The sequence below is a fragment of the Hibiscus syriacus genome, unplaced genomic scaffold, assembly GCF_006381635.1.
Source record: "Hibiscus syriacus cultivar Baekdansim isolate YM2019G1 unplaced genomic scaffold, ASM638163v2 tig00009023_pilon, whole genome shotgun sequence".
NCBI lineage: Eukaryota > Viridiplantae > Streptophyta > Magnoliopsida > Malvales > Malvaceae > Hibiscus > Hibiscus syriacus.
The window spans coordinates 1373397-1400363 of record NW_024062184.1 but is presented as its reverse complement, the minus strand read 5'-3'; the positions used below and the strand labels follow the sequence as shown (position 1 = coordinate 1400363).

General features: G+C 35.1%; 1 pseudogene; it reads left to right on the top strand.

Moving 5' to 3' along the window:
- Nucleotides 1-6444: 6444 nt before the first annotated feature.
- LOC120203107 lies at nucleotides 6445-26737 on the top strand (annotated as a pseudogene).
- Nucleotides 26738-26967: the final 230 nt, after the last annotated feature.

Sequence of the window (26967 nt, the reverse complement as noted above, 5' to 3'; positions counted from 1 at the left end):
TGCGTGTAGGAACCGCTCGCTGATGAACAAATGGGTGTGGAGATTTAGTAGATATCCGACCGTTTATGGAGGAGGGTGGTTAATGAGAAATACGGTTTAGATTTTCAATCTCTGTTCCCAAGAGCCCCTCCGCCTAGAAATGCCTCATGGATATGGAGAAATATGCTTGAGCTGTTAGTAAGAGATGATGATGTTTTTACTAGAAATCTACAGTGTCGTGTGGGGGATGGGAGTTGTATAAACTTCTGGGATGATCAATGGACTGAAGTGTGGTCGCTTAAACAGGCTTTTCCGAGGATTCATGTAGTTGCTATCAAGAAATCGGGTAAAATCGTTGAATTTGGGGTTTTGGTCCAACGATCGGTGGGTATGAATTATTTAAGTAAGAATTCTATTAGATTGGGAGCTTCCCATTTGGGATGAGTTTATGAGTTTAATTAATAGGTCCGTTCCTAGACGAGAGCGGGATAGCATTTGATGGCTTGGTAACTCGAGCGGCTTGTATACCCTTAGAGATTTTTGCTTTAACTTGATGAATTCGGGAGGAGAAAAAGAAAAGATGTGGAGATTTGTTTGGGCCAATCTTGCCCCACCGAAGGTTCACGCTTTCGTTTGGAGGGCTATCCTTGGTAGAATCCCTACGAAATATGAGTTAGTAAAAAAGCGTACGATAGTCGATTCTCAGTGGTGTATTATGTATTTGGTGGAGATGGAATCTGTAAATCATTTGTTTTGCCTTTGTAGCTTAGTATGGAAAGTTTGGATGAAGTGGTGCAGAATCTGGGATCTGAAATTCGTTGTTCTAGGGGATTTAAAATCGTTGTTGTTGCAGTGGGTGGACCTGTCGGTTGTAAAATCGCGCAAGGAGCCTTGGTTGATGGCGTTTTTTAGTTTTGTTTGGTCGATTTGGATAGGCAAGAATGATGCTGTGTTTAAGGATAGGAGATGGAACGAAGATCTGTTATTTAAGGCGATGTATAGAGGTTTGAGTTTTGATGCAAATACAAATGGCCGAATTCTTGTCCGTCGGTGTTGGATTTTCTTATCAGCCCAAGCGTCTTCATACACTTTACTAAATCATCTGTTGGTTGTGTTCGAAGGAAAGAATTTAGATATGGTTCAAGGGTGAAAGACGGTAGCAGTTGGATGCTGGTGTGTGTAGGTGTTGCGTTTCATGTTGGTATTGGTCTATTCTGCTAGTTGCTTGTTTTGTGAGGTCATTCTTCCTGCGATTCTCATTGCAGTTGATTTTTTCTGCTGTTATCCCATGATCCATTGCTATAGTGTCTGTTTGCTTGGTTGGTCGAGAAGGCTGGTTTGTTCAGATATGCATGTCGCTCCTTATGGCCACGAGATGGCTGTTTTGCTTTGGCTATATTTGTTCCTTGCGATGCTGTTCCAGGGGGTGGGGAGTGAGCGTGATTTAGGTGGAGCTGGTTGCTTGTTTTGGGGTTTTTGAATTTGTGCTTGATCTTTGTTGGGTAGCGTTAGTGAGTGGAGTGCTGGTTGAGGGAGTCGAGCTAAGCACAAAGTTGAGTGGTGGGTTTTTGGTTGAAGTTTGGGATTAAGGTTGTCGAATCAGGTTATATTTGCATATGTTTCTCTTCGATCGGTGCCTATTATTGTGGCTTGACGTGTGGTGCTTCATTCTGCCATGGTTTTGTGTTGAAATAGTTACAATTTTATGGGTTGTTTAGGGAATCTTACTGGTCTTGTTGTGGGTTTCCATCTTGGTTTGTATTACTATGGGTAATGTGATGTTTATTCATTTGGTACTTTCATGGTGTATTTTTTTTCCGTCACTTAGGATTAAAAATGTTTTTTAACGAGGCTCCTATTAATACCTTACTTTGTATGATCTTTCTAAAATAATACAAAACACCCCTTTAAAAAAAAGGTAAAGGAATAACGAAGTACTTGAGAACCATCCGGACTTGATTAACGTCATCAACAATTATTTTTGTTTATCAGCTACGCATCGCCTTAATTTAAGGTTAATTTATATCAACTGAAAATATTATCGAGTAGTGTAATTTTTTTAAGTTTGTACAATAATAAATGTTATCAAGTTTATAATTTTTTAATATTTTCTGTTGGTGATTATGGTGTTTTGTTACAATCACCAACCTAAAATGTTACTGAACCTAAAATTAATAAAATTTTCGGTTTTAATCTAAATGTTATCCAAGTTTCTAAATTGGTTCTAACTCAATATTGAGAGTATTTAGGTTATAGCCTGAAATGTTACCAAATGTATAACATTTTCGGTTTGTAACCTAAAAATGTTTCTAAACATATAATATTCTAAGTTAGTGTTGGTAACATTTTACGTTTCAACCTAAATTCTTACACAAGTCTTTTATCTTCTCATGTTGAATATATTTCATGACAAGTATTGAAACTTATATTCTCAGTTTTGATACTTACCAAGCCAACCTAAATTGTTATATATATATATATATATATATTGGTAATAATTTAGGTTAGAAATGAAATATATCGAACCTTATAGAATAAGTTTCGATACTTACAAATAAAATTTAAAATATTATATATTGGTAATATTTTAAGTTGAAAACGATGAGTGTCGAAACTCATAGCATAAATTTCGATACTTATCGTGAAATATACTAAACCTAAAATATTATATTTTTGGTAACAAATAAAATATATAATATTTTAGGTTATAATCGAACATATTACTATTATATATAATATTTTAAGTTGATAATCAATACTCAATAAAACCGATGACGTTGTTCTTAACCATATTTTAAAATGTCGTGTGCAGACTCAACCTTATTTATCGTTCTAAAAAAATAATTCGAAGTCGACATAAAGTGCTCTTATTTGTTTTCTTTCTTTTAGGCTTCATAATAAGTTAGCAAAATTTATCATTAGTTCAGTGCTTCATGAATTTGTTAGATTCCTTTTTGAAATTTATTAATTATGGAGAATAAATATGTTGTTGCACTGGGTGGATTATCTTCCATTATTATCAGAAAATAAAATAAAATCAACAAAAATCTATAATTTTCTCTAAAAAAATCCATTAATATGCTAATTATTGTACAATAATTATTGTACAAATCACATAAGTATAGGTGGGTCTATTTAATCATAAACTAAATCAAATAATGCCATATCTTCTGTTTAGATTTATTGTTTTTTATGTTTATAAATAAAAATCATAATCATTGCTTATAATTGTTTCAATAATACAATATATTGATGCATCAATCAAATAGACAATGTTGATGCAATGTTTGTTAGATTAGCGTTCAACCAAGTTTAGGTGTTGTGCTTGCTTCCATAACTACAAAGGTACGATGTAATTAATTAACTCACGCACCCTTTATGCCACCATTTGTGGCTCGAAATGCAACCATCAAGCGAACTCGGCTCAACTCGAGTTCAAGATAACTTCATCTGATTCAAAATTCAATTCATTTTTAAGGTATAAAACTACACTTGATTCTATCTGATCATAAATATATATATAATCTTCATCTTTATTAGTTAAAATAAAGATATAATTAAAATAATAATAATATAGAGAGGTATTAAAATAGTTATTTATAAATATATTAGAGATGATTATAATATTATATAGGATCAGGTCAAATCGAGTCATTTTATCTAGACATGAATCCAACTCAACCTAATCCTTAAAAAAAGACATGATACGATCTGATTTGAACCTAAATTTTGAAAAAGAAATAATCTAATCAAATTATATCAGAACCCACCAAATTCAAGTAAAATATCCATCCCTAGTTAGGCGCATGTTTTTATTAGTAATTAATTAAAGATTTAGAGCGTTCAAGATTACTTTTTTTCTCTAATAGTTTGGAGGTGATTACAATATAGTATTTGTTTATAATCTTTCTTAACTACACACACTTTATAAACTCAACTACTTGAAGCTAAAATCTTTAGCGATAATACTCTTTTAACCATTTAGATCACTTGATAGATTCTTTAAGATTAGTTAAAATTGTAGAAATATAATAATAATAATAATAATAATAATAATAATAAATTATAACTTGACTTTGTAAGGAGAAAAAGAATAGTTTGGAAATTATACAAAATTACATAATAATAAAATAATATTTTGGTATGTATGAGGTGGGACTTGGATATTGACGATCCAATACATTATAGCTTGACTTTGTAAGGTTTAAAATATCAATATTCGACTAGTTGGTTTATCCCTATTAATATTTAATTAATTTGAACCATATACAAAGACTTAAATTGACACCTAAATCTAATTTTTTTTAGTTCATATTGATATGTAAATTTAATTTTTTTTCTTCAAATTGGTATACAATCTTAACTTATTAAATTAAATTAGTTAAAAATCATAGTTTTTTTAAATATCAATTTAAATCTCAACTTTAATTTTTTATGGAATTATAATTTGGGGTGACTTATAAAACATATTTCAAGTTTCAATATCTAATTGCATAAAAAATGAGTATCATATTGAAATAATAAGCTAATTTAAGATTCTAAATGTAGATTTACCCATTAAAATATATTGCAACTAAAATGGTTCCCTATTTGGACCGGCAAATTTGTACGTGTACAAAGTACAGACTACAAAGCATCAACCCCTCACAATTTTTTACTATTTGAATGGTGTTTTAGTAATTAAGGTGAAAATCAAGGGCAACATTAGAATGCCGACCAAAATGACGCTCTTATTCCTCGCATTTCCTAGACGATTCCGTTAGGTCATCTCGCGATGAAAACCGGAGAAGAAAGCAATAAATAAATAAAGCTTATATTATTGTTTGATATATAATTTATTTATTTTAATTTTAAATTCTATTTTTAATTAAAACAGATATGAATATATCTACTTTTAATATAATATATGTTAGTTATATTTATGATTTATGTTTATGATTTTAAGGTTTAAAATTTAGGGTCAATTTGTTTCATTGAAAATATTTCTAAAAAATGTTTTCTGTAATAAATTTTCTAGAAATTATTTCTTACAAATATGAAATATATTAAATAATATTATTTATAATAAAAAATTTAATATTATTGTTTTAAAAATAATAGAATAATTTATTTAATATTATTTATACTAATATTATTATTAAAATATTATTTCTAGTATTTTGTAAATAAAAATATTAAGACTAGTATATTCTATTAAAATAAAAATACCATCAATTATATTAAATATTTATTAGAATAAGAATATTATATTATATTTTTAAATTATTAATAAATGTATATTTTAAGGATTTTTATTACAATATTATTTGATTATTATATTAATATTAAATATATAAATAATATTTTTTACTATTAATAATTCAATAATATTATTTTTTAAGAAATTAATAAATAATATAACTTTTATTAATAATTTTTTATATTTTATTAAAATAAGAACATAATAGTATCATATATTATTATAATATAATGAGTATATTATAATAATATTAATAAATATATTTAATTATGTTAATAATTAATATTTTTATTAAAATGATACTAAAATATTATATTAATATAAAATATATAAAATAAAATTATTTTGAGTATTTATGCTTTGAAGGAAAACTTAAGAAAATAACTTACAGAAAATCAGACCATAAGTCGTTTTTTCAGAAAATGCAAAGGAAACTTTGTTGACCAGAAAAATGTTTTACATTGACCAACTTGTTTTCCTCTAATCAAACATTGGAAAATGAGGAAAATATTTTCTAAAAAATATTTTACGTGAAACAAATAGACCATTATAGTTTAATATAATAAACTTAAATATTTAAAATTAAAACAAATATATTATATAAACTAAAATTTATATTTATATAAAACAATAACTCTAATTATACGTATATTTTGCACGAACTAAATTGTTTCAATAGTGAAAGAGATAGTTCCCTAGAGGTCCTGAGTTCGAGCACATTGTATATTAGGGGTGTTTGAGCATTCATTATTAAATGAATTGAGGCAATAATTTTTTGAAGAAATACTATCTGTCGGAATCGTCTTTCGGGTGGGCCCGGAATTAGGCTTCGACTTGAATGAAATGTATTGGAGCTGCCACCGATCATTTATTTAAAACAAATGGGTTGAGCGAGTACCTTATTTCTTACCGGATCTGCGTCTTACCAAAGATGTGTCAGATTCGGGAGTCGGTTACAGTCAAGGAAGGGTTAACACCCTTGAACTGCCCTTTCGGTACTACGTAATTTTTAGCTGTCTTTAATTAAGTAAACTGTAACTTTAAATTAAAAGGTAAAAATTGATCTGAATTACTTACCTCTGACGGATTGAAAAATGTACCCTTAAGATGCCACGAAAATGATTAGATAAAAAAGTAGCAAAAATAAATGAAATAAAGAAAGTAAAATAAAAAAACAAATGCAATAAAGAAGAGAAAAGAAAAAAGAAAAAAACTTAAAATAATTAAAATAATTAAAATAAATAAAAATAAATATAATAATAATAATAATAAAGACAAAAGAATAATGTGTAAGTAAAATAAAAATAGTATAACATAATAGTAATAAATAAAAAACCAAAAATAAAAAACAGGAAAATATAGTTATATATATATATATAAAATATAATATAAAAAATAATGATTTAAAAAATATAGTAGAATAAAATACTAAAAAGGTAATAATAAAAAACAGAAAGAAAAAAAGAAATGATAAATGATAAAATATATAATTAAATATATAGAATAATAAGAGACTAAATTTGGGGCCAATTTAAAGAGAAATTCGACGAAAATTGGATTTTGGGGCAAATTGAAGCATTAAAAACATAGAGGACTAGAAAGGGGATTAACCCCTTTCTCTTTAAAAACACGCGGGTCGTGTATGGGTATGGGTCGGGTCATGGAGGTCCGGTGGGTTACATATAAATTCTATTTTTTAGAAACATATTTCATTTTCCTCCCCTCCCTCATTTGGATAAAAAAAACCTCATTTTCTCTGTTTTGTTCATGCGTGTTCATTAGGCGGATGAACACGCCGTCGTGTTTTCCAGAACACGGCCACTCGCCGCCGTGTTTTCCAAAACACAGCCACTCGCCGCCTCGTCGGCCGCTGCAAAATTTATTTATTTTTTTGCTTTTTCGAATGCTTTTCAAATTTCCTCTTTAAAAACCAAAATTGTTTTTCAAAAATCGTCTCGAAAATGTGTAGATCTAGGAAAAAGGTTTCGACCACCTTCCCCTTCTTTCACCGACGGTTGTGTTTTAAACTCAACTAAGACAACATGCAAGCCAAGAACGAATCAAAAAGGTAAGAAAAATAATATCTTTTTTTTATTTCTCTTTCGAAAAAAAACCTTACAAACGTTTTGATCTCTCTGTGTATTTCGCGCGTTTTTTCTTGTGGATTTGTGTTTAATATCGTAGTCTATTGTGTGTAAATAAATGTGTTGATTAAATGTAATTTATAGTACAAAAGAGACCCTATTTTTAGGAGTCCTAGTTGCACTAAAATTGCTCCACTAATGTTTGTTGGTGGTTGTCTCGCGAGATCCTTGCGTCGGACGGTTCAATGTTGGGGCGTGTAGTCGTGAAGATCGGATGTTGACCAAGGTCCTTGCGGCGCAGAAGATTGGCTTGCTAGGGTCCTGGAAACCCTAGCCCTGAGTTGGTTCGGGTTGAGGACTTGGACCCGGTTCGCGGGTCTGTTTGGGGTGTAAAGTGTTTTGGAGTTGTTGGGTCTTGGGCTACTGAAAACGGGCCACTATTAGGCCTGATGTGTTGTAAATGTTTGTTGGGCCTGTAAATAAATAAATAAATGTTTATTAATAATAACAATAATACATATAATATATATATAATATATATACACATGCTTTTAATTCGGTCAAAAAAATGTGTCTACAGCTACCCCTCTTTGCCCATAGTCATGTAACGGGGATATGGCAAAGATTAAAAGAAACACTTTTCATTTCACATGAACATATCCAAATTTAACACCATCCATATAGGGGGCGAACCCCCATCAAATATCCTCTGTTGTAGAGTTGAAATTCGACGTCGATACTGGTTTGTCAATTTGGATTAAATCGCGAAATGACTCTATCGTCGTGAGGTTGAGTTGAACTGGAAAATTCTGAGCGCGATATCCTTCATCGTGAAGTTAAAACCGAGCTCAAAGCTTTTGGAAAGTAGCCCCTGAACCATCTTTTAGCTCAAGATGCTTCATCGTGAAGCCAAAACTTGACCTGAAGACTTTGGTGTTGTTGTATTACAGATGACTCCTTCGTCGTGAAGTTGGGTCAGTCTTTTGGGTATGATATCCTCCGTTGTGAAGTTGAAATCGTAAGAAAAATCAGAAAATAGCTTCTTGTTGCCATTCTTGACCTGGTCTTCTTCTTGACTTAAAGACCTCGGTATGAAAAATTTGACAGGAAAGTAGTTCCTTGATATGTCATCGAGCTGAATGGAATCGAACTTGAAGGCCTTTTGTTGACAGATTTCTCGTCTTGAGTTACGCTGTAAATTTGATGTGTCTTTGAGCTGAGTGTGATTGAACTCGAAGGTCTTTGATGATAGATAACCCTTCTCGCCTTGAGTTATGCTACACTGGGTTGGGGAATGAATCCCTATTATTGCAGATGACTTTAAGTTGTTCCGTTAGGCACGATATCCTTCGTCGTGAAGTTGAAATCGTAGATGACTCATTCGTTGTAAAGTTGAGTTTTGAATTGGATATCCTTCGTCGTGAAGTTGAAATCTAAGGGTTGCATTACTGCTTGTGGACACGATATCCTTCATCGTGAAGTTGAAATCGTGGATGGCTCCTTCGTTATGAAGTGGAGCTTTGAATTGAATATCCTTCGTCGTGAAGTTGAAATCCAAGGGTTGCATCGCTGCTTGTGGGCACGATATCCTTCGTCGTGAATTTGAAATCATGGATGGCTCCTTCGTTGTGAAGTTGAGCTTTGAATTGGATATCCTTCATCATGAAGTTGAAATCCAAGGGTTGCATTACTGCTTGTGGACACGATATCCTTCATCGTGAAATTGAAATCGTGGATGGCTCCTTCGTTATGAAGTGGAGCTTTGAATTGAATATCCTTCGTCGTGAAGTTGAAATACAAGGGTTGCATCGCTCCTTGTGGGCACGATATCCTTCGTCGTGAATTTGAAATCGTGGATGGCTCCTTCGTTGTGAAGTTGAGCTTTGAATTGGATATCCTTCATCATGAAGTTGAAATCCAAGGGTTGTATTATTACTTGTGGGCATGATATCCTTCGTCGTGAAGTTGAAATCGTGGATGGCTCCTTCGTTGTGAAGTTGAGCTTTGAATTAGATATCGTTCTTCGTGAAGTTGAAATCCAAGGGTTGTATTGCTGCTTGTGGACACGATATCCTTCGTCATGAAGTTGAAATCGTGGACAGCTCATTCATTGTGAAGTTGAGCTTTGAATTGGATATCCTTCGTCATGAAGTTGAAATCCAAGGGTTGCATTGTTGCTTGTGGGCACGATATCCTTCGTCATGAAGTTGAAATCGTGGATGGCTCCTTCGTTGTGAAGTTGAGCTTTGAATTGGATATCCTTTGTCGTGAAGTTGAAATCCAAGGGTTGCATTTCTGCTTGTGGCCACGATATCCTTCGTCATGAAGTTGAAATCGTGGATGACTTATTCGTTGTGAAATTGAGCTTTGAATTGGATATCCTTCGTCATGAAGTTGAAATCCAAGGGTTGCATTGCTGCTTGTGGGCATGATATCCTTCATCGTGAAGTTGAAATCGTGGATGGCTCTTTCGTTATGAATTTAAGCTTTGAATTTGATATCATTCGTCGTGAAGTTGAAATCCAATAGATGTGTTGCTTCTTGTGGGCACGATATCCTTCATTGTGAAGTTGAAATCGTGGATGGCTCATTCGTTGTGAAGTTGAGCTTTAAATTGGATATCCTTCGTCATGAAGTTGAAATCCAATATTGTGTAAGTTGCATTGTTTCGAGTCAAATATCCTTCGCTGTGAAGTTGAAATTGACTCTGAATAAAACTGGAAAGTTGTTTGTTGAGTCCAATATCCTTCGTTGTGAAGTTGAAATTGACTCTGAATGAAACTGAAAAGTTGTTTGTTGAGTCCAATATCCTTCGTTGTGAAGTTGAAATCGACTCTGAATGGAACTGGAAAGTTGTTTGTTGAGTCCAATATCCTTCGTTGTGAAGTTGAAATTGACTCTAAATGAAATTGAAAAGTTGTTTGTTGAGTCCAATATCCTTCGCTGTGAAGTTCAAATTGACTCTGAATGAAACTGAAAAAGTCGTTTGTTAAGTCTAATATCCTTAGCTGTGAAGTTGAAATTGACTCTGAATGAAACTGGAAAATTGTTTGTTGAGTCCAATATCCTTCACTGTGAAGTTGAAATTGACTCTGAATAAAACTGGAAAGTCATTTGTTGAGTCCAATATCCTTCGTTGTGAAGTTAAAATTGACTCTAAAAGCTACAAAATTATGTATGAAAAAATTATGAATGTGATGCTATTAAGTATGTCTAAGATGCTTGTAATATGAATTAGCTCTTGTTTTATCTCCTGGTGGAGTCTCGTGCTTTGTCTGCGATCTGGTCCTCGGAATCGATCGTGCCCCATTTTCTTCTCAGGTTGTTGACAATGTCACAAGTTCTATCTGGTCTCTTGGACTGATTGTTGTGAAATGCTCCAAATTTGGCATTGTTCGTTCTTTCATCAATAGAGACAAAATGAGCCTCAACAATTTCCAAGACTTTTCACATTTGAGATTGTCCTGTTTGAAAATGTTTTTCCCTTTCTCTTATTTTAGAAGGGAAGAAAAAAATATAAAAATGTAAGAATTCTTTAAAACATTGCCACTTAATCTAGGCTCTCAATCGAATCAAATCATAAACATGAGTTTAAATAATATCAAAAGAATCAATAGCTCTTTACCGCTTTCAGAGTTATAGCTCTTTGACAAATGTTCAAAATTGATGAGTTAGTTTTAGGTTGGCTTTCTATTTTCTAGGTTTCAGCCACCAAAATGTCATTTTTCGTCTGTTTTTTTAGACATTGCAACATGCCCCTATTTCTTGGCTTGGTATTTTAACCGGATGCGGACAAAATAACGCAACAAGCATAATCAATTACTAGACCTTCTATTTCAGTTATCTAAAATCTTCCATTTGTTCAAGCTTCGTATGCTCCTTTAACAAAGGTAGTGCCGAAATATCGATCTAAAAATGAAATTCTTGAGTACTCGTGTGAAATTGACTATAACAGGTGTTCCTTAACTCCCTCAATCCATCTTTACCGAAACTCCTTATTTAAATAAATTTGATTTAATTTGTCATTGTCTGGCTAGCTGAATCCATAAAGTAGGGGAGTTTAACCAATTACTCTAGAGGGACAACTCAATATATAAACAACTTTATCAGGTTAGCTGAATCTTATCCATAAAGTCGAGGCATTTAACCAATTGCCTTAGAGGGACAGCTCAAGCTTTATTGTATAGATATTATAATCACCTTTATCAGGCTAACTGAATCTTATCCATAAAGACGGGGCATTTAACCAATTGTTCTAGAGGGACAGTTCAAGCTTTATTGTGTATATATAATAATCTGGGTATACGGATCCAATTTCTTAAGTTTGTCAAGAAGAACATGTTATAGTCTAGGTGAACATTATTATCATTACTATCATCTTTAGAGTTCAATTTCCAAGTAACCGAACTAAACTAGATTACCTACTCAATTATTCCATCTGTGAACATTATTATCATTATTGAACGTCCTCAATGAAAGTACAATAATGTCATACACAAGAGATGCCCCATGTTGTCAGCTCCTATACATACCTAATACCAAGCCTCTTATTCATTCCATTATGAAAGGAGAAAGTTATATCGATTTTTTGCAAGAGAAGGGTACTGTGTTTGAGCGTATCTTTTGGGGTAAAACCAAGTGTCGTTATTTTTTAATCATGTCACAATGTCAAAGATCTGTAACTCCGATCATTTATAGAGTTTTTTGATTCAGTTGATATTCAAAGAATTTTAAGTTGTAAATTTGGTTCAACATTCAACATAAATTCATTTAAATATCCTTATAAAAAGAAAGTTCAAAAAATAAGTTCTAAATACGAGAAAGTTCAAAAACAAATTCAAACATGATGCCGCAAAATGTAATAAGGCCTCATTAGGGTGCCCCTCTACTTGGATTAGGGCCTTCATCTGTACTTGCTCCCCATTTCTCAATTGTTTCACTTGTCGGGGCTCCTTTTGATGTCCCCTCAGACGTACAAATTTTTGCTTCCTCTCAAGCAGCTTCTTGGGAAGATCCTACTTCCTTGCGATTTATCAGTTTTTCCTTTCCTGGGTAGAAATTGGGCCCAAATTTAGATCCAAAATGATTTTCCTCAGTGGTGATGGTTTTGGTTGGATCCCGAACACACATGGTAGTTATGATTGGCGTAATATTCATCAGGCCCTCTAAGTTGCCCAGAACCCCTCTTGCTTTTAGGAAATATGATATAGGTGTTTGAGGTGTCTTCAAAGCTGCGTCTGTCTTACTGATTCTTAAACCCACAGGCCAGTCTCGGACTACATTCATGGAAACCCTTTTGCTTGGATTTCCTTTTTGATCCTCTTGCACCTTATTTTTTTCGCATGAATCCTCTGTCGAAATAGTTTGAGGTGTCTTCTTGGCTACATCTTCCCCACCCATTCTCAAACCCACGGGCCAATATCGGATTACATTCATGGAGGCCCTTATGCTAAATCGACGACTTTCGAGTTTTGGACCTTCATTCCTTTATCTTCTACCTTGCACCCATGAATTGCTTGTTCTAAAGGATCCTCAAGGTTTCTAGGAACCTTAACTGAACAAACTGGGGTTCCATCCTGGTTTATCCAATGAATCTCCTTATAGGTCCACCTCTCATTTGGGGGCCACTGTGGCTGAACATATCCCGGTGTAACCAATCCGGCTGTGAGCATTTTTTAATGTAGTATTTAAAGTGAAAAATATAAGGGAGAGAACTGAAAGCCCTGCACTCTCTTTTTCTTCTTATCTAGTCCCCATGATGAAAGACTACTTGGCAATGACTTTATAGATAGAACTTGAGTGTCCTGATTTGATGATTGTAAAGAACCTTTAATCATGAAAGGTTAATCCTTCTTAGCTTTCTTGGTCAATATTTGGGCCTCTTCTGTGACCCTCTTCTTCGAGTCAAGCTTATATTCCTTCATTGTTAGCCCAGTGGGACTATCTACAACCATATTTGATTTTTAGAGCTGACTTGAAATATCTGACTCCTTAACATGCTCTCTTGCCACTGTCCTTTCAGTTTCAGCACTAGCATTCATAGTCTCATCCAAAATGGGATCCACTAGTGGATTCTCTCCATAGATTACACTATTTACCATGTTCATTAACTTGGTCATCTGTTCTCTTGATTCATCCTAAAACCTTTTTGCTTGATCGATCATTTCATGTTGGTTTTTTATGAGTTGTTCTTGAATTTTCTCAATCTTACTAACTTGTGCTAGTATCTCATTCATTGATTTGGATCTTCTTACAGACACGTTTTAGGTAACTTCAATTTGCCTTTGCTTTGACCGAGAATGTGTCCAGTTTTTTGTTCCTTTTTTATTGAGACATCCCTTGTTAGTTAACATTGATGTAATGAAAAAAGGATAGGAAAAAAATAATGTGAAATATACAAGAATGCATTATGATAGAATGTTCGAGACATTGATCTAAAAATGTGTATGTTATTATAAATAATCATTATTGTGAACAAAAGTGTTACTTTTAAGAGACAAAAAACATTTTAAAGATATATTATTCTAGACCCCAAACAACTCCTGATAGATTGATTCGTCTTCCGCCTTTTTCTGTCACTGGTTGAATACCCTGTCGAACTGTTCCGGCTTCTCTGGCTAAACTGTGCAGGTGATGAGCTACTTTTTGTACTTGTCCCAAGAATTCTTAAATGGTTGTATCTCTGATTTTCACTCTCTCTTGAGTCTGCCCTCAACAAAAGCGCCTTTGGAAGCCTCCATTGAAGGGGACTATCAGAAACTCACTCGTTTGCTTCTTGGATTTGTCACCAATGGCTTGTTGTCTTTGAAGGGACTCTCCAGGTCAATAACCTTCTTTCTCGTCTTGCCCCTGCAACATTTTCCAGCTCAAAAAGTTGACTTTTGGTGTGCACAGTGTAAATCCTGGTCCATCCTGAGTATTCTCTGACCATAGCTGGACTTCGGTTTTTTTATCTCTTGTATTACAACCTCTTTGTCCATTAATGCAGATTATTTATGTTTAATGAACATGTTTTTAGTGGATCAACACCTCTTTTGAATGATGCAAATGATGAAAATAAAATAAAAGGGAACAAAAATGAAAAGAGTTAGTGAGGTAAAAATAATCAAAACAGACATGAAAATAAAAGTCATACCTCACATGATATCTACCCCACATGCTTATTATTCATACCCGGGCATGATCTCTATCCCGCATGCTAATTTCAAACAAATCCTAACCGTATATTTGTCTAGTTCGTATGCTTTGGACAAAAAGTAAAGAAGGAAATAATTCAAGCATCTTAGTTTTTGAAATGGAGTTTTGGGGTGGGCTCTAACTCTTGTAGTCTCTCAGTTTAGGTTCTAAAAAAAGGGTATCTGAGTTCTCTTTGCTGGTGCCCCCTTGGGCTTGCCAAACCTTTAGTCCTTAGCCCATTACAAGCTTATGTGGACTAAGTTAAACTCGAGATGATACATTCCCTTATGACCATACGGAGAATAAATTCACACGAAAGCATAAGGTATATGAATCTCGAAGGTTACTTGCTAGGCCTATACGGAAAATAAATTCTCATGAGAGCGTCACTTCCAACCCCACTTAAAAACGGGTATGGAGCTCGAGTATAGAGCCTTAGATTAAAAAAAAAGTTTTGACAAGCTGAAATTATTGAGAAAAACCGTCAGTACAACTATTTATTTGAAAAATATAATCAAAAGTAAGTAATAAGGATAAAAATGTTACCTTAAAATTTAAAATTACCCTTTTCATTAAAAAGATAACTGGAAAATTACCTTAGCCAGACTCACTTACCAGCTCCCCAACGGAGTCGCCAAGCTGTCGGAACCGTCTTTTGGGTGGGCCCAAAATTGGGCTTCGACTTGAATGAAATGTATTGGAGCCGCCACCGATCATTTATTTAAAACAAATGGGTTGATCGGATACCTTATTTCTTACCGGATCTGCATCTTACCAAAGATGTGTCAGATTCGGGAGTCGATTACAGTCAAGAAAGAGTTAACACCCTTGAATTGCCCTTTCGGTACTACGTTATTTCCAGCTGTCTTTAATTAAGAAAATTGTAACTTTAAATTAAAAGGTAAAAAATGATTTGAATTACTTACCTCTGACGGATTGAAAAAATGTACCCTCAAGATACCACGAAAAGGTTTAGATAAAAAAGTAGCAAAAATAAATGAAATAAAGAAAGTAAAATAAAAAAACAAATACAATAAAGAAGAGAAAATAAAAAATAAAATAAAATGTGTAAAATAAATAAAAATATATATAACAATAATAATAATAAAGACAAAAGAATAATGTGTAAGTAAAATAAAAATAATATAATATAATAGTAATAAATAAAAAATCAAAAATAGAAAAATAGAAAAATAGAAAACAAATAGGAAAATATAGTTAAATATATATATATATATATATATATATATATAATATAAAAAATAATGATGTAAAAATATAGTAGAATAAAATACTAAAAAGGTAATAATAAAAAACATAAAGAAAAATAATAATAAATGATAAAAGATATAATTAAATATATAGAATAATAAGGGATTAAAATGAAAAAAAAAGATTAAATTTGGGGTCAATTTAAAGAGAATTTCGAGACGAAAATCATATTTTGGAGCAAATTGGAGAATTAAAAACACGCGGATCGTGTATGGGTATGGGTCGGGTCGTGGAGGTCAGGTGGGTCGCATATAATTTCTATTTTTTTATAAACAGATTTCATTTTTCTCCCCCTCCCTCATTTGGATAAAACAGACCCCCATTTTCTCTGTTTTGTTCATGCGTTTCATCATGCGGATGAACACTCCGTCGTGTTTTCCAAAACACAACCACTCGCCGCCTCACCGGCCGCCGGCGAAATTTATATTTTTTTTTTTTGCTTTTTCGAATGCTTTTCAAATTTCCTCTTTAAAAATCAAAATTGTTTTTCAAAAACCGTCTCGAAAAAGCATAGATCTAGGAAAAATGTTTCGACCACCTCCCCCTTCTTTCACCGGCGATTGGGTTTTAAACTCAACAAAGACAACATGCAAGCCAAGAACGAATCGAAAAGGTAAGAAAAATAATACCTTTTTTTATTTCTCTTTCGAAAAAAACCTTACAAACATTTCGATCACCCTGCGTATTTCATACAGTTTTTCTTGTGGATTTGTGTGTAATATAATATCATAGTCTATTGTGTGTAAACAAATGTGTTGATTACATATAATTTATAGTATAAAAGAGACTCTATTTTTAGGAGTCCTAGTTGCACTAAAATTGCTCCTCTAACGCTTGTTGGTGGTTGTCTCGCGAGATCCTTACGCCGAACGGTTCGGTGTTGGGGTGTGTAGCCATGAAGATTGGATGTTAACCAAGGTCCTTGCAGCGCAGAAGATTGGCTTGCTAGGGTTCTGAAAACCCAAGCCCTGAGTTGGTTCGGGTTGAGGACTTGGACCCGGTTCGTGGGTCTGTTTGGGGTGTAATGGGTTTTGGAGTTGTTGGGTCTTGGGCTGCTGAAAACAGGCCACTGTTAGGCCTGATGTGTTGTAAATGTTTGTTGGGCCTGTAAATAAATAAAAAATATTTATTAATAATAACAATAATACATATAATATATATGCGCATGCTTTTAATTCGGTCAAAAAAACGTGTCTACACTATCTTATAATTACTTTAGATTAATCATAAAAAATTATATGTATGTTTTATCTAAATAGAAAAATTAAGATTTTATAAAGTTTTATTTTGTTTAAGATTAATCCGTTAAATCTCCGTAGTTTAGGAAAATTGACAATCTAATTTGTTATAATTTTTTAAGGTTAAAATATATCTTATAAAACATGTTTAGTTAAGTCTTTAAAATTATTTATAGTACTTTTTTTGTTAAAATAAAAAACCACTTCTGAAAGAGCCCATCGTCCCCAAACTGACGCTCTTTCATGCGCCGCTGAGAAAGGAAAGTCCCTTCTTAGATCTACCAAGAACGCCGTCCTCATCATCCCTTCCGTCTGCGTTCTTTGCGGTTTCATTCTTTGGTTATTTTTCGGCCTAGGTTCAAACACCATCCCTTCTTTCCCATACAATAGTTGCATTTTTGTTTGATTGGTTGTGAAAGTTAGATCATTGCAGGGTTTATGATTGTCTACAATCTAGGTTTAAAAAATTGGTTATAAGTTAGTGAAATAAATTGCTTGCCTTGACGAGAACCAATAATAGTAGTTCGAAATTGAAATATACTGATTGATTGTTAGCCATATATGTGTGTTCTTTTGATCGGCCAAGGCATAGAAACTGGCAAACTTTGCACTTTAAATCCGCTTGTCGGTTATTAAGTTATTTTGGAGTTTATGCTTTCATTTAGATTGATAAATTCTGATCGGATTTACGTATTTTCAGTTGCAGATATTAGGTAGATTAAAGTTAGAACTTAGATATTTAGATAGATTAAAATTTACAGATCTGTCTTTTTCTTGGTTCGACCGCTTTGATTTCTCATATCACCCTACGAATCTGGTGTTTCTGATCTTACTTTTCCCATTGCTTTTAATTGCATTTGATCTCTGTTTGATTGTTTATATATGTTTGAGCTATCTATCTACCTTAGGTTCCCAACTTCAACTTCATTTTGGTTCTTTAATTTGCTTCATACTTTTCTTTTCTAATAAGGTTTTTTTTGGGGTTTCAACGTTTTATTGATTAAACATTTGTTATTAGTGCAATTATAAAATTATTTTTCTGAATCTTCCAGGTAATTGTTTCAACATTGGATTGAAAACTGCAATTCGATCGTTGAAAAAAATTTGGGGGTTTTCTTGACTTTTACATAATTAAGTAAGATAGTGTTAATTTGTCTTAAAATCCTATTAAGTAACTAACTAGGCTTCTTAGTACCCCTCAATTCTCTAGCGTTTTCATAATTCCTCATAGCTTCGGCTATAGATGATTACTTGAGGTCATGTCCTTCTTTTAGATCCCATAGGGCGTATAAGGGGAGGGCTCGATAGAGTGGTGCCAAGGAGACTAGACTTAGAGTTTGTTCGTTGAATGTAGGCACATTAAATGCTAGGCTGCTGGAGCTGACCGACGTACTTAGTAATAGGAAAATTGATTTTGCATGTATTCAGGAGACTAGGTGGAAAGGGGCTCGCGCCGGAGAGTGTAATGGGTACAAGTTGTGGTATTCAGGCGTAGATAACGCTAGAAATGGGGTGGGTATCTTGGTATCCTCTAGACTCAAGGAAAATGTAGTTGAAGTTTGTAGATACCGGGATAGGATCATGATGATTAAGGTTATTATAGAAGCGGAAGTGGTGAATGTCCTTTCAGTGTACGCCCCACACGTTGGCCTAGGGGATAGGGAAAAACTTTGCTTCTGGAATTAGTTAGATGATGTACTTAGGAGCATTCCAGAGGACCAAAGAGTTTTCATAGGGGGAGACTTCAATGGCCATATAGGTAGTGCAACCGACGGGTACGACGGTGTTCATGGGGGTTTCGGTTTTGGTAGTAGGAACGAGGAGGGGCGTACTTTGCTTGAATTTGCTACTGCACATGATATGGTGGTCACTAACTCCTTATTTAAAAAGAGAGATGTGAACTTGATTACGTTCCATAGCAGGGGATATTGTACCCAAATCGACTATATTCTGGTTCGAAATCGGGATCGATGGTCTTGCATTGACTGTAAGGTGTTCCCTGAAGAGGCATGTGCATCACAACACAGATTGTTGGTTTTGGTATTCCACGTACGCCGCGGGCGGAGCACTCATAGGAGGGATAAACTTGATAAACCTAGGATCCTTTGGAAGCACTTACATGGAGCGACAGCTGATGACTTTAGGAGTAAGGTTTTGTCTAATACAAGTTTTGGAACTACAAAATTAAATAATGCAGATATGTTATGGAAAAATATGGCAAATTCCATTAGAGATGTGGGCAAAAACACTCTTGGGTTGTCGACAGGGAAGGTCAAGGAACATAAAGAATCGTGGTGGTGGAACGAAGAAGTCCAACTAAGGTGAAGAGAAAACAAACTTGCTTCAAGGAGTTTCTACAATGCAATGACGACGAAGAAAGATCGAGAGCTAAACAAAGATACAAGGACGCAAATCGGGAAGCCAAGAAAACAGTGGCTAAAGCAAAGGATAAAGCATACGAGGAAATGTACAAGAGATTAGACACCAAGGAAGGACAAAACGACATCTTCAGGCTTGCAAAATCCAGGGAAAATAGGAAAAATGATCTAGGTAGCATTAGGTTTATTAAGGACAACAATGGTGTTCTTTTAGTTAAAGATCATGATATTAAGAGGGTTTAAGGTGGTTACTTCTTTGGCTTGTTTAATAATGGTGCCTCTCCCTGTAGAGATAATATCGTTGATGGGTCAGTCGACCATCATACTACGGCCAATGACTGCCCTACAAGTAGGATTGAGTTTGAGGAAGTCAAAATGGCACTTAGAAAGATGGGAGGGACAAAGCTGTTGGTCCAGATCAATTCCTATCACTGTGTGGTTGACCTTGACCTTAGGAGAAGAGGGTTGTGGCAACTACAGAGGTATTAAACTACTCAGCCATACCATGAAGCTATGGGAAAGGGTAATAGAGGCTAGGTTGAGACAGGTTACTAGGGTTTTAGAAAACCAATTTGGCTTTATGCCAGGCAGGTCTACTACGGAGGCGATTCATCTACTTCGACGACTTATGGAGAAATATAGGGAAAAATAGAGATCTTCACATGGCGTTCATTGACCTTGAGAAGGCGTATGATAGTGTTCCCCGTGATACGATCTGGAAGACCTTGGAAACGAGACGGATCCCAACTGCTTATATTCGGGTGATTCGTGATATATACTGTAGATCTACTACTACCGTCAGGACTACAGTTGGTGACACCAAGGCATTCCTGGTGGAAATCGGACTCCACCAAGGGTCGGCTCTTAGCCCTTACATCTTCACCTTGATTATGGACGACATCTATTGTGCGACACCAGACGGTGTTCCATGGTGTATGCTTTTCGCTGATGACATTGTCCTAATTGCTGAAACAAAAACTGAGCTGAATAGTAGACTTGCTACCTGGAAGACTGCTTTGGAAGAAAAAGGTCTAAGGATCAATATTGAAAAGACAAATTATGTATGTTCTAACTTCAGTGGAAACCAAAACGATGAAGATGTAGAAGTATGCATAGAAGGACACATTATCCCCTCAAATGATTGTTTCAAGTACCTAGGGTCTATGATACATAAAGATGGGGGTGTAGATGAAGACGTTATACACCGTATAAAGGCAGGATGGCTAAAGTGGAGGGCTGCTACTGGAGTTTTGTATGACAAGAAGGTGCCTCTAAAACTAAAGGGAAAATTTTATAGAATGGCAATAAGACCAGAAGACAAATTAGTATGTTCTAACTTCAGTGGAAACCAAAACGATGAAGATGTAGAAGTATGCATAGAAGGACACATTATCCCCTCAAATGATGTTTCAAGTACCTAGGGTCTATGATACATAAAGATGGGGGGTGTAGATGAAGACGTTATACCGTATAAAGGCAGGATGGCTAAAGTGGAGGGCTGCTACTGGAGTTTTGTATGACAAGAAGGTGCCTCTAAAACTAAAGGGAAAATTTTATAGAATGGCAATAAGACCAGCGCTGGTGTATGGATCAGAATGTTGGGCAATCAAAAAGAATCACGTAAGGAGGATGGAGGCCGCAGAAATGAGAATGCTTCGATGGACATGTGGTAGGACTCTGTGGGACATGACACCTAACTCTGCTATTAGGATGTACTTGGGGGTGGTGCTTGTATCCGAAAAATTGAGGGAGGGAAGACTACGGTGGTTTCGGCATGTCCTTAGGCGACAACCGTCGGATGTGGTCAGGAGGGTAGAGTCGATTACAGTCGACGGTGTCAGAAGGAGAGGACGACCAAGATGGAAGTGGGAAGACTGCTTGAGATCTGATTTGAAGGAATTAGCCCTTACCGAGGACATGAACTCCGATAGGAAAGTATGGAGACTTAAGATCAGGGTAGTTGAGTAGTGCGGTTCACAACCATAGGGTGTAACATCTTTGTCTTCTTTTTAATGTCTTTGTAGTACTTTCCATGACTTCTACTTTATACATGTTTCTGTCATTGAAATGTATGAAGGCTTAGAACTAGGGTATCGGAGTAGTGTTGCCTTAGTTTAAGAATTAACTCATTTGAATTTATTCCTTCTCGTAGCTTGCTATTATTAACTTCTGTGTATCATTTCTATTCATGTTTCCTCTTTTTAAATTTAGCGGGGTCTTACATTTTCAGTCTATATGCAGAGATTTCTATGTAAGGAATTATTTACAGGGATTACACCCCATTACAGATACACATATCAATACTGCATATGAAGACTGTTCATCTATGTATTTATTTATTTATTTATACACGCATTTGCATCTTATCTTTATTTTTAATTTTCTGACTGCCGGAGGTCTTCCACGGAAGCTGCTCTCAACCTGGCGTTGGGGTCAGCCTACTACCCTACCTCCCCCTTACCCCATTGCATATGGGAATCAGGGTTTTGTTGTTGTTGTTGTTGTTGTTGTATGATTTTGAATAATAAAATTTAGGTACTAAAATGAAAAAAAAGTGATAATTTAGGTACTAAATGTGTAGTTTAATATTTTTATATTTATTTAATAAAGACAATTTAGTTAAAGTGTGTTTTGGTGTATTATAATAATACTATGTTTTGATGTGCGGCGTTCCTGTACGCTTTTACTATAGATATGAAATATTTTATTATAGTTCAAATATTTATAAATATAATAATTTTTATTTTATTTCTCAATTCTCCTTTTTTTTTTGTTATAAAAGAACATTTATCAAAATTATTTGTATGCTTTTATTATCGAAAATAATTAATTTCTTTATTTATTAAATGTTTTTCTGGTTAAGTAATTACCAAGAAATTAACACTCCAACAATTAATTAAAAATTGATGAAATCACCGATTTAACCGTTTTTACATATCAAATTAGTAAAATTTAACGGGATAACTCGGAATTTTCTAATTAATTGAATTCATTTTTCAATTTTTGTTAAGTCTAAAAGACTAAATTCATATTTACATTAAAAAAGAAGTTTGGTAATACGGATATTTAAGACAAAACGGAAGGGTATATTTGGTATTTAAAAACTGGTTTTGGTACCGAAATGAAGCACAAGCATGGAACACTACAGAGTTTACCTTAAAACCTTACTTTTTCCTTACAACACGACACAATACAACTCGGCATTGAAGAGCATCGTTTCCCCTTAGCCCGATTCTTCTCTCTTCTCAATTTTCGCTTTTTCCCCAAATTTTATTTATCTTGATTTCTTCATTTTTCATTATTTTCTTCTTTTTCAAAGGCAATAGCTTTTTAACCAAAAAAAAAAAGTGAAGAAATTTGTAGCCGGAAATGTTCATTTTCCCGGCGTCGTTTTGGGGTTTCTGTTTATATTCTATTTCGCAACTGCAATGTATTGAAGAAGGAAACGCGAGATAAATAGATTCTAAAAGGGATTACAGTACAAAAAGTGCACGAAGCTTTGTTCAGTGAACAAAGCGACGTCGTTTCGAGCGCTAAGAAGAAAAAATCCGACGACGAGAAGGATCATATGGTTGCCGCTGTTAGTGTTACTACTCCGACGGAACATAATTGCCGCAGCCGATCTCAAGCTACGAGCCGTCGTGTGAATCCCACGGCCTTGGTCACGGCGGGCACGGGTGGTGTCGTCGAGAGACTTCTACCCAACGGCGATCTATACATCGGTGGTTTCTACAATAACGCGCCGCACGGATCTGGGAAGTATCTGTGGAAAGATGGGTGTATGTACGAAGGAGAGTGGCGTCGCGGGAAAGCTTCCGGGAAAGGGAAATTCTCGTGGCCATCTGGAGCAATTTTCGAAGGCGATTTCAAGTCGGGTCGTATAGAAGGGTACGGGACGTTCATCGGACCCGACGGAGATACTTATAACGGATCGTGGATCGCGGATAGGAAACACGGCTACGGCCACAAACGTTACGCCAATGGGGATTACTATGAAGGATCGTGGAAGAAGAATCTGCAGGACGGACACGGCCGGTACGTTTGGATTAACGGGAACGAGTACATCGGGGAATGGAAAAACGGTATCATCTCCGGCCGCGGAGCCCTGATTTGGGCGAACGGGAACCGTTACGACGGGCAATGGGAAAACGGAGTTCCTAAAGGGAATGGGGTTTTCTCGTCGCCAGACGGAAGCCGTTATATGGGACCGTGGGACGATGATAATTTGAAAAAAATTCAACAGTTAAACGACGGCAAAGAGCATTGCGTTAAAGGGGGTGAGAATTTGGTTGTTATGCCGAGGAAAAGACCGTCCGTTGATGGAAGAGGAAGCTTAAGCATAGGGGAAAGGAATATCAACTTCCCGAGGATTTGTATATGGGAAAGTGATGGTGAAGCAGGGGATATTACTTGTGATATACTCGATAATGTCGAAGCTTCAATGATATATAGTGATGGGTTTAAGCAATTTAGAAGAAATCCTTATTGGTTTAGTAATGAAATTAAGAAGCCAGGAGAAACGATTTCGAAAGGCCATAAGAACTATGAGTTAATGCTTAATTTGCAACTGGGAATCAGGTGAATAATGTTGGGATTTTGGGTGATAAATTTGTTTTTGATATTTGGATTTAGTTGTTTACTTAAATTTTTGGTGTAGGTATTCTGTTGGGAAGCATGCTTCGGTTTTGCAAGAATTAAAACCGAGTGATTTTGATCCCAAAGAGAAGTTTTGGACAAGGTTTCCAGCTGAAGGATCGAAGCTTACACCGCCTCATTCATCCATGGAGTTCCGGTGGAAGGAATTATTGTCCAGTGGTGTTTAGGTATATGCTTTCTCCTTGTCAGTTGAATATCTGTGTTTTCATGAACTATATGGTTTATCTTCAACTGTAGAGGTCCTAGAGGATAAATATAATCTTATTAGTAATCAGCTTGCTAGGTTGCATACAAGTTTTCATTTGTTTTGTTGAAATAAAGTTTTTTTTTCTCTTTCTCAATTTCTTGTTTTTTCAATTGCTTGCTATGTTGGTGACTGGATTCCGTTTGGCCTTCTAGACATTTGCGGGAACTATTCAAAGTCGATCCTGCTGATTACATGCTAGCTATTTGTGGCAATGATGCTCTTAGGGAGCTTTCTTCTCCGGGGAAGAGTGGAAGTTTCTTTTACCTTACTCAAGATGACAGATTTATGATAAAGACAGTAAAGAAATCTGAAGTCAAGGTTAGTCATCACCATTTAACTTAATGTGATAGTTATTATGTGTCTCAATGCATAAATTTCTGAAATGGCAGTATGTTTCCCGGTTACCAAATTACTTTCTTGGTTAAAGTAAATATTTATCTATAGATCGTCGGATGATTAGATTAAATCTAAAGTTTGATTAACTATGTCAGGTCCTTGTAAGGATGCTTCCAAGCTATTATCAACACGTTTGTCGGTATGAAAATTCCCTTGTGACAAAATTCTATGGCGTTCATTGTGTCAAACCTATTGGTGGCCAGAAGGTATGCATTTGAAATAAATAGAAAATAAGCTGAGCTACTCACAGCCAAGGCTGTTCATTGACGAATTTATCTAACTTGCTTGATACTCGTGGTTAAATACCAGACACGGTTCATTGTAATGGCAAATTTGTTCTGCTCTGAGTACCGAATCCATAGACGGTTTGATCTTAAAGGATCCTCCCATGGCCGTTCAACTGATAAGCCAGAAGAGGAAATCGATGAAACAACTACACTAAAAGACCTGGATCTCAATTTTGTGTTTCGCCTCGAAAGAAATTGGTTCCAAGAGCTTATGAAGTGAGCTATTTTACTACTCCCCTTCCCGACCTCTCTTCTCCTGTTAATTACTTCATTCTTTTCTCATTTATCTTTCCTATAACTAAATGGTGACAGACAAATTGATAGAGATTGCAAGTTCTTAGAGTCCGAGAGAATTATGGATTATAGTCTTCTGGTTGGTCTGCACTTTTGTGATGATAATAGAGGTGATAAAATAGGGTTATCACCTTTTGTCTTGCGCAGTGGTAAGTTCATAGATAATCATGCTATTTTATATGAAAATTGAATGGTGAACTTCTGTTGCAATATGAATACGGATTTTGATTATGCGGGCCACTTGCAGGCAAAAAGGATTCATATCAGAGTGAAAAGCTTATCCGTGGTTATCGATTCCTTGAAGCGGAGTTACAAGGCATGGATCAGATTTTATCTGGCCGGTATGTTTCGCTGTCTCTATTGATTTTTGTGGTTCGGAGTTAATTGTCTGTCATACATGTGGAATTAAGCAAGACACCCTCATGATGCATAGATTTTATGTTTCTCGGGTAACTGTTGATTGTATCACTTGTCAATAGAGGGTGTAAAGTTATGTCGGGTTACGTCTCTGTAATGGAAGTCGCAATCATTTGATCTTAAATTGATTATATCCCATGGTATAATTGAAGTTTGATTGTGGCCTCTGAGTGGTTGTGTTTGGCCTGGGTATAAATCAGAAAACAACAATCATTTTGTGGGGGCATATTGAAACTGTGGTCCTTTATATGATCCCAAATAAGAACCAAATGGTTTTTGTTGATTATAGTTGCCCATTATCTAGTTCGCGAAATTGGTGGACACGGATGATTGGGAGTGGAATCGTAGCTTCTAAATTTATCTATAGTTATTTGTTTATATGAACCTTTCTTTTCCTCGAATCTGGAACTAGCATGTTAGTTAAGAGTGTTAATCTACCTTTCCATGTTCTATTGATTCTTTCAACGTTTGATTTGGTATTAAAAGAAAAGTTTTAAAGGTCGGATTAGCTTATGTAAAGTCGGTACTGAGTTCAAATTTTGTATGTGATTTTGTTTTACCAGGAAACCATTGATTAGGCTAGGAGCAAACATGCCAGCAAGAGCAGAGCAAATTGCGAGAAGAAGCGACTTCGATCAATATTATCATAGCGATGAAGTTTACGAAGTGGTCTTGTACTTTGGCATCATCGACATCTTACAAGATTACGACATCAGCAAGAAGCTAGAGCATGCATACAAATCGCTACAAGCCAATCCTACTTTGATATCAGCCGTTTGATCCAAAGCTTTACGCCAAGAGGTTTCGGGATTTTATAGGAAGAATTTTCATCGAAGATGGGTAAAACATCATTTGGAAGGCAAAACCCGAATAAATTATACGGCTGGAAAGAACATGCCACGCCGGGAATCATGCAGCTCGTGATTCTCCATGGGAGGGCAGAGAAGATACCAATTGACTGTAAATTTTTTTAATGGGGTTTTTGAGGAAATGGTGATGGCTGGATTTTGAGGATCAGTCCATCATCATGCCAATGAATGTTCAGGCTCTTGTAAATTGAAAGGGGGAGGGTAATTTGGTTATGGTAATTTTTTTTTATTGTATTCTTGGTTAATTTTTGTGAAGATTTGGTGTAGGGGAAAACAGAGAAGATGTTTCCCAGAGAGAATAAGTGTAGCCTACTCTAATGGTTATATAATAGGAAAAGAAATGTTGATTTTTTTGTGCATTGTTAGTATAAAATTAGGGTCAAATGTTTTGGTTTTGCTTTTGCAGTTAAAGGGGGGCTTATGAAAAGGAGAGAA